Below are 10149 nucleotides of genomic sequence, written 5' to 3' on the forward strand. Positions count from 1 at the left end.
TGTCCTCTGATCGGATTTGATTCACTTCAATCTTTAGAAGTGATTAATGTTGTTGCTAATTCTAAAAGAACTTAGGCGATATATGCTTGGTGTTGTTGCCCTTGATGAAACCTAATTTCATTTGCTCAATTCATAAATGCATGTAGGTTTATCTGTGGTAAACTTCAAACCACAAGCTCCTCGGCTTTATGTAGAGCAATAATCTTTGCATGATTTGAGGAAGTAGCAACAATGGTCTACTTTGTAGACCTCCAAGATATCGCGGTGCTTCCCATGGTAAAGATATAACCGGTCTGTGAACAACATTTGTGAGGGTCAGAGAGATACCCTACATCAGCAAAATCCATCAAAACATCATCATCGTTTTGATGTAAGGGAGGAGGATGGGTGGCCGACGGTTTTTGCCGATCACAGCATCTTGGACGGTGCCACTTGGGCTAATGAGATCCGTTCTCATTCTTCCGTCATTCTTTTCTCTCTGCAGGGATAGAACAAGCCCATATATATCGTACATTTTAAGTAACGAAATATTGTCTTTATACCAGTCCAATGACATTGCGTTGTCTCAGGGCTACATCTAGCCAACAAGTTCATAACAAATGAGGTGTCCGGTCTTGTATTGTGTTAAGTACAATAATGCGTCTATTGCACTTAGGTAAGACACTTCTGCCAATTAACATGTCTTCATCATCATCCCTGGGACGAAACGTATCCCTCTTAGGGTCAAGACTACGGACGACCATGGGAGGGCATCTTTGACTTTATCAAAATGCAAAGCATTTATTGACACGGTATACAAGTTCTAAATCTAGACAAAACCGTGTTCTCCCAAGGTCCTTCATCTCAAACTCGGATTTCAGGTGTTCAGCGGTTTCCCTTAACTCTCAAGGGTTCCAATTATGTTTATCAACATAAACCGTGACAATTGCAAATCCAGAACTTGTCATGAAAACGCAGGGGCATAGTTCATCATATCCCTTCCAATCAAGTAGTCACTTTAGTGAGCGTTTCACCCTCATTGCAAACGTGCTCCGTGGTCAAGAGCCACTTGATTTGGGTAACTGAAGTACACAAGACCCTTCATTACATTCCGTATCTAGATCCCCATAGAGATACGTAGTGAACACATTCATAAGCTGCATGTTCAGTTATTCGGAAACTACCAAATTAACAAGGTAGTGGAGTGCAATGACATCCATTATGAGAGAATATGTCTTCTCGTAGTCGATTCCAAGGAGTTTTGTGAGAAGAGATTATCATCTCTTTTTCTCATCACGCTATCTAACGAAGACTTATTAATGTCAACAGGTTTTATGTTAGGAGGTGTTGACATCTCAGGCCCGAAATCATTCCTCTTCGTGAGTGAATCCAATTCAACCTAGATCACATTTTTCCATTTAGGCCAATTTTCTCTACGTTGGCATTCTTCAACGGAGTAAGGTTCGATGTCATTGGTCTCAATAATTCCACGTCCTCATATACACTAGTGTAATTCGTAGAGATCTCTATATTATCAGGAATTGGTTCTAACATTGAGGCATCCCCCAATGATGTATCTTAGACATAACCACAATCCAGAATATTCTCATGAGACGGATTTTGAGTATCAATGATCAATGGATCAAGTTGTGCCAAACTCGCTCTCTTCCTAGAGCGAGAATCCATCGAACCTATGGGTCTCCTACGCTCTCTAGTGGAACCCATGGCCTATGATGCCATTATGCAACCTTTGTGGCATCACCATACCACCATCCATGGTAGTGGTGTCGTATCCATCTCCTTTGGATGGCACCATGTCTATGTCCTCTTGTGGGGACATCAATCCTTGCAGACATGTTTGCAGCAGGTATATGTGATATCATCACTTTTAGGGGATCAAGATGAGACATAGTGGGGACAGACAACGACAATTCCTGTCATTCCTGTTGAACATTGATGTTCTAATCTCCCCTAACGAAGGGAAGACTGTCTCATCAAAGTGACAATTCGCAAATCCAGCAAAAAAGAGATCGCATGTCAAGGGTTCTACATAGCGGACTTATAGTTGGAGACTTATGCCCAACACAAATATATATATATATATATATATGCATTCATTGCAATGACTCATGTTGATGCGCTGTGGCGGCGCAATTGACACATAAACCGCACACTCAAATATGCATAAGTACGAGATATTAGACTCGAACCCAGTCACTAGCTGTAATGCAAATAAAAGTTGAGTGGTTGCTATGAGTTGTAGATGAATTAGCATAGCTGCATGCAACATTGCATAACCCAAGCGGAAATATTGGTGCGCATTACCAAAGTTCGGGCTACCATCATAGTCTTTTAATGGTGGTTTTTTCGCGAGACCAATTGGGCGTGTACATGGGAATATGATACTTGATATCAATACCCAAGGATATGCAATAGTTATCGAAATTTTTTGATGTAAACTCTGTAGCATTATCAAGTCAAATTGACTGAATAGGATGATCTGGGTAGTGAGCCCGTAGTCATATGTTCTGGGCTAGGAGTTCATCATAAGCAGCATTACGAGTGGATGATAGCGTGACACGTGACCAGCCTGTCTGCACATTAACCAACACCATAAAACATCTAAGCAGTCCGCAAGTTGGTTGAATTGATCCACAAAATCGCCTTGGATTCTATGTAAGAATGTATTATTTGTTTAGTGTCCTTTGCATAGGATGGTCTTGATCCTAAAAAAAAAGGCTTTATAGAACGAAAATTGGCCTTATAATCAACCAATGAAGGTTTTGCTTGAGCTACAATGTCACAATTTACTTTGAGAAGTAGAGAGAGGAGCCAAGTCTCCATACATGGCACCAAAGCCATGATTTTTCCGTAAGGGGATCACGGCATCGGCGTTGGCCGACCGGTAGTGCATGGCGGTAGCGCCCCAAGGCTCGGCGGCTGTGCAATGCTCTCTTTGAATCGACTTTTGATTCTCACTTCTTTTCGTTCTGAAGAAGGGATGTCCGTGTGAAGTCTTTAGTATCACGGATCATCATATCTTGACCTGGGTGTCCCAAATGGTCATGCCAAAGCCTATATGTGTCAGAATCCCGTAAGTCATCTCTCATGACATTGTTGGATTCAATGACTCGAATAGTGGTTGCATATAACCCACTAGAACGACACATAAGTTTCTCTAATACTTGTTTATGTCCATAGTCATTAGAGGTGATGCAAATGAACTCTTGTCCATTCTCACAATGTATTTCCACATGAAAACCATTGGCTTTTATATCTTTCAAATAAAGTTCAAATTAAGGTATGTCCAAGACATTAAGTAAAAGAATCGACACTTTATTAATAGCCAATGATTACATCAAAGTTTCTTAACCAAAGTCTAATCCAAAATAAAAATCAAACTTAGACAAATCATAGTCACTCAATCCGTTTGGTAACTCAAATCAAATATGATCAGGGAAGTAGAGAGAGATGTCGGTGGAGCGAGGCTCTCTTAAGTACCACTAATCTCAATCACTTTCCTAGACATCATACTTCATTGGATGCGCCACTTGAGAAAGAGTTAATACAAAATTGTCATTTATTGATTAAGGCATAATTGCCATTACATAATTCTTGGAAAAATAAAAGACTATTCGAAATAAAAATCTGCGGTATTTTGTCTTCATCGCCAGATTTAAAGTCTTTTTGAACTCGATGTCTTGATCACCATGATGAGCAACCTTCTTAGGTACATTGCAAATTCGGGTCCATTGATCAGACGTTCCATATCAGAAATAGACATCATAAAGAGGATTCTCCCTTGATTGAGGCGCATTGGCGCAATTTTCATGGTCCTAGGGCCGGTGGCGTTGGAAAGTGATGACCATCGCCAACGTTGGCTCCATGGTTTCCAACCCTTCTTCCCTCAAAATCACGGCTCCTACATTCGCGTGATTGTCGCCTTGGGTGATTACCTTCTCGAGCATTTCGATCTTATGGATCATGACGTCGATGGCGACTTTCTCTAGCCATGGGACGATGCTCTTGATGGCCATCTTGAGGCCTATCAATTTCTCTGTTCATAGCTTCAATAAGCTGTTGAAAACTTGTGATCCGTCTTGCATTTACATGAGTCAGAAATAATTCTGAGGACCTCATAGCATAGACAGGGAAGGTATTGAGGGTTTTCTCAATCAATTGGTTTTCTGTGATTTTCTTTCCACAGAGACGCATCATTGATCTGATGCGAAGAGCTTCTGAATAAAATTGCACGACCGTGTCAAATTCAGAGAAGCGAAGATCATTCCATTCTGCTTCTATATTCAGAAGGATGGAGTCACGAACATTGCCATAACGTTCACACAGCGCTTGACAAAGCTTTATGGCGCTATCCTCATTTATGAACTCAAACTGGAGGTCACTATCCATGTGATGTTTAATGAAGGCAAGTGCCCTAGAATTATCTTTCTCAGTTTGAGGATCTGGAGCTATTTCTATAGGACAAAGCTCTTGGATTGTATGCAATAAATCTCGGGCAGTAAGATGGATCTCAATGTCAATGGCCCACTCTAAATACCCTTTGCCTGCATAATCCAATGGAACAAAATCGAGCTTATTCATGTTTGACATATATCCTGAAAAAGGGTGAAACAAGAACGAATTAGTTTCGGAGCTAAACTTCCACGAAAACTAAAATAATAAGATTTTCGAGCTATGCTACCAAGAAATCAATTTCCAATAATATTTGGATTAGACCGAAACAATGATGTTTAATATGGTCACAACTTGATGCTTGCAGCCCCTAAACAGGAAAAACTGGGCAAAAAGTCCTTTCTGCCTGTTTTTTCTGCAAGAGGATCAGTTGGTTTGACAGCCGGTTTAGGGACTTTTGGATCGGTTCTTGGAATATAGCTTCATGTTCCTGAATCCTAAGATAGAGACGGTGCTGCTGACAAAATTTGGTGGCAATTGGGTGTCCAAAAGGTGGTGAACCGGTGGAGAGATCGCATCAGATGGTTTGGGGCTTCCGGCGGCCGGTTCGGTAAGTTTTCGGCCGGTTTTGGTTGTGTTGCCGCCGGTTCCGGACTCCTTGGGTAGGGGCTACTAGTTGGGAGGCGGAGGCAACTAGGGTTTGAGGGTTTCGACTTGTTTTAGGGTTTTGGTTATTTGTTTCAGGTTTAGGGATGTGCTGATAACGTGTTTAAGGAAAATATGATTTGCAGAGAGATTGATGAGAGAAATTGTGTGTGTTCTATTATTGATACTAGGAGCCCTTTATATAGGGATTTACAAAGTACATAATCTTGTCATACAAGGAAATAGAATCCGAATATAATTAGGAAATTTAGAACCTTCTCTCCTATTACAACTCTAGAACTAAACCCTAATTTGAAAAGGCACACTCAATGTGGATATCCTTCAACAATATCAACAATTTTCATCAATTATTGAAGTAAATCTCAAATCTCAGATCTATATATGTATGAAGAACTTATCTGAATCACACTGTAAATAAACTCTAGTACATATGTACTAGAGAGAGTAACGAGCAGTAGCCACATAAACTCAGGCGACTGAAACTCCGATTCCGGCGACACGATCGAACCTGACTCTTGATACCATGTTAGCAGAGATGAGAGACTAGAGAGACAAGAGAGAATCATAGAAATTTCGAGAAGAAAAATGAGCTTGCTTACATTACAATGAGAATGTACAGGTATTTATACCTAGAGCTGAGCTGCACAAATGAGCAACACATGGCAGACAGCTGTAGGTCACTAACTAATTAAGCATGAACTAACCCTAATTAGCAAGACTAATTAAGCACTAATTATAACAGAAATGTAACAACTTTTTCAGCTAAGGAACCATGCTAGGCTAGGAACTATATTTCTGTTAATAGTATTCATGTAGCTTTTCTTAATCAATAAGGATTATGGGAGTCAAATATCACAGTATATAATTAAAAAACGTGCTACCCGGAAAAGGACCGAGATTACTGCCAGGTTGAAATTTTAACATCATGATCGATGGTCAATATTTAGTAGGTGTCATTAGAGTGGATAGAATAAAATCACGTTAAAAATGTGTCTTGAATTGATATTATAAATTGGCGGATTTAACATTAGTGATAATCAATGGCGGATCCAGGATTGGAACCTTGGACGGGCTGGATTTCTTAAACAAAAAAAAAATTATATATATATATATATATTATGGAGAATCTCGACGGTGCGAGTGAATTTTATTAATTAAAAAAAAAAGGTACACCTAGTCAGCCCACAGCACAACAACACAAGATCATACACATGAACAAGAAATTAAAACAAAGAAACCCCGAATCAGCCCACAGCCTACCTGATTTCCTCATTTCCAGTCTGCAACCTTCATTCTTCAATCCACGAAAGCTTCAATCCAAATATCCAATACAACCTACGAAATTGAATTTCACATCAATCCAGCCAATCCTTAACCCTATAAATTGCCCCAAATTGGATTGATTCAATTAAAGTATTAAACAAAATTGAACTTACAAAATTAAACAAAGCTGCTCCTTGATCAGTTCATCAGTTGACACATTCACAGCCCTCAAGCAATCCTCTATAAATCAGACTATCAGAGCCCTAATTTCAACAAAATCCCCAATTTTACTGAATCAAATCAGTAATGAATCGGTTTGATTAAGCAAACTAGATTCAGAAATCAGAATCAGATAGCGAGCTGCGAGCGAAAAAGAAAGAGTACCTCACCTAGTGTAGTCGGAGATGGAGAGTTGGAGACGACGAAGTCTGGTGAAACTTCGAATAGGCCGTAGAATAGTAGATCCGTAGTCGATGAGTGGACTAGGAGTCGGGAGAGCCGGCTGAGCCGCAGGCGGCGAGAGGAGGAGGAAGTGGGAGAGAGTGACTGAGTGAGAGTCCGTCGCCTAGTCTCGATGAGTGAGAGTCCGTAGCGGGAGAGAGCGACTGAGTGAGGCTGTGAGAGTCCGTCGCCTAGTCTCGATGAGTGAGACTCCGTAGCGTCGAGTCCTCGACTGCGTCGTAGCGAATAACGATGTCTAGATGAGACAGAGAGTGACTCAGGGGATTGGGCTTTGTCTGGACAAACACAAACCCCAATTAAAAAAAAAAAAAAACCATACATCTAATTTTATTTTTGAGCTTCAAAATCTCAGACGGGCTTGAGCCCGTCTTAGTGGATCCGCCCCTGGTGATAATATTACATGCTGAGGTTTTTTACGCTCACTATGTTGGCCAAACTTATTGGTATTGGTTAAGTTGCAGAAGATAGTTGGTTGATTCATTAATTTATCAGAAAAAGATTAGTCGGTGACCCTTTACATTTAGTATTTGATTCATCTAATTTTAATACAAGGAATAATGCCAAATACTATAGTAAATGCAGGTATTTAATCTATATATAACAAAACAGAAACTCAGAAAGGACACCTGCCATAGAAAATCCAAATGCTATACTGCTAGTCTGCTATACTATACAGCAATATATATATATATATATATATATATATATATATATATATATTCTCTTATGAGTCCTATCAGATGTGGATATATGATAATATTAGTTAGAAATCGAAATATACAACTGCATCAAGAAGCTAGAATATACGATATTCATCTTTGTTCTCTATTATAGCTGCAGCAAAGAGATGACTGAATGAATATATTTAATGAGCTAGGCATGCCTAGCCTGTATATGTAAGACACTAGCTAGTAGCTACATACACATATCGAATCTTTTTGGATGAGGGTCCAGTAATAGTGCATGATTTTGAAGATCCAATGCATCTTCCATCTTACGGACAGTCCATAACTGCAGGATTTGTTAGTCAACTCTATCTGATTACCAGTATACTTTAATAACAGGACACGGAGGCTAGGGTAGGCAATGCATCGATCTAGTTTCGTTAAGGGACCTCTAATGAATTCTAATAGTCATTTCCATCAAAAACTAGTAAGCATTGATTTAAAATGATCAAAATTAGGGCTCTAAACGTGGCACGCACGCATGATCCACATGTGGATTAGATTAAACATCTGACAGTTGAATGCAAATTATGTAATATATCATTATTGACTGCATTTTTTAACAACGCAAGCGAGTCCAATTATTTTGAGGGCACATTTACTTGTAAGACTTAATGTGGACTCTCAATATTTTTTAAGTGTTACAATAAGTAAGCTGCATATTTGCAGAACAAACAAATAGACATTCCTAGTGTTCATCGGTTTATGTTGAGTTTCCTATTGATATCAGTATTGTTTTAAGAGGTTACCTTGCTAATGAGGTATACCTAATTGTATATGGAACTGGAAACAGGTTGGCCTAAATATTGTAAAAGGATTAGGAAACCTTTATGGGAGGCACCTAATCTTTAAGCCTATATATTGACCTTGATCCCTGCTCTAACAATCACACACAAGCACTCAAGTTCTCTGCCCCATTAGTGAGATTGCCTTCATCAGATTGTTCAGAGGAGAAGATCAAGCATGTCTTATTCATGTTAGCTTTCTCGCTCATGATTATACATCACATGTGTTCTTGATTTGAGTACGATATATAACTGCATATATGTTTCTGTAAATTAACAACAATTGGTAACAGAGCCTATGTGCTCCATCAAGAACCTTAAAAAAAAAAAAAAAAAAAAAAAAAAAAAAAAAAAAATACGGACACCCTGTTTCTTGTTTTAAGTTTTATTGGGTCTCACTTTATTATTGACACCCAAAGCCCATTTAAACCCTTACTAAAATATGCAATAACGATGGCTCTTTGCAAAACCAGTCGTTAATTTTCCCAACAGTTATCCCCAAAATTGATTTCCAGAATTCTAGGGTCCTTCGATAATGATCTTGATCATGAGCTTTTCCGCCTAAATTTTCTTTTTGTGATTGGGTTCATGATTGGAGAACTCTACTGTCCTACTAGGTTTTGGATTGTCTTCTTTTCATCAACAAGAAACAGGCTTCTTATCCTGCTATGTTTCTGATAAAATTGATAGCTTTTGTGATTTGAGTATTAGTTTATCTTTCATATAATGTTCACTGTATCTTTCATATTAACGTTTATCTCCCTATTCAATATTTGATGCATTCTTTGAACATGCTGTAACAAAACCTAAAACACATGAAGCTTTAAAACATTCCTTGATCTAGTTTAATCATAATCTTTTAACAAACTGTATTGTCAATACCAATCTTTTAAAAAGAATTAAAATTAAACATAAGTAATGGATCAACCACTTGTAATATTGAATCTAATTGTCTGTGTCTTTGCTCCCTTAAGGAGGTTTAAACATTCACAACTCTTAGGTTCGATGTTAGCATATAACAGAAAATTAAAATGCATTCGGTGGTTGTTAGAGATTGCTCTTCTTGCTACTCTAGGTGTTGACATAATCTAATAAACCTATAGTTGTTTTAATGTTCTGGTTATATGATTCAACTTGTGTCTATATGTCCTTTGCCACCCTAGGTAAGGCAGACACCTTATTTTTTTAGGGGCACTTCAGTTCAATGCCTTTTGTTTATATTTATAAAATTTATTACTAAATCTGGAACCTCTGCATGTTTTTACTACAGCTATGAACCTCCCCTTAGGACTACATCAAATTGAAAACCTAAATGGATCAAACTTTAAACAATGGAAGCGAGATATAAAGCTGCATCTAGGAATGATAGATTTTGACCATGTCCTTAAGGAAGATCCACCAGCTGAACCAACACCAACTACCAGTAAAGAAGTGAAAGATAAGTACCATCAATGGCACAAACACAACAGATTGACCCTAGTAATCCTGAAGAAATTTATGATAGATGCTGTGAGAGGTGGTATACCTGAGTCTGAGTATGCTAGGGAATACTTTAAAAACGTAGAAGAAAAATTCAAAGTGTAAGATAAAGCTGAAATTAGAAACTTGATGAATACTCTCATTACCATGAAGTTTGACGGAGTTGGAAGCATTAGAGAATATATAATGAAGGGTATTGATGTAGCTACAAAACTCAAGGTCCTAAATGTCAATATTTAAGACACCTTCCTGGTACACTTGCTTTTGAATTCTCTACCTCAACAATGTAGTCAGATGAAGTCAAATTATAATACACAGAAGGAGAGTTGGAGTATAAATGAATTGATTTCAATATGTGTCCAAGAAGAGGACAAAAT

This window comes from Rosa chinensis, chromosome 7, assembly GCF_002994745.2.
Source record: "Rosa chinensis cultivar Old Blush chromosome 7, RchiOBHm-V2, whole genome shotgun sequence".
NCBI classification, from domain to species: domain Eukaryota; kingdom Viridiplantae; phylum Streptophyta; class Magnoliopsida; order Rosales; family Rosaceae; genus Rosa; species Rosa chinensis.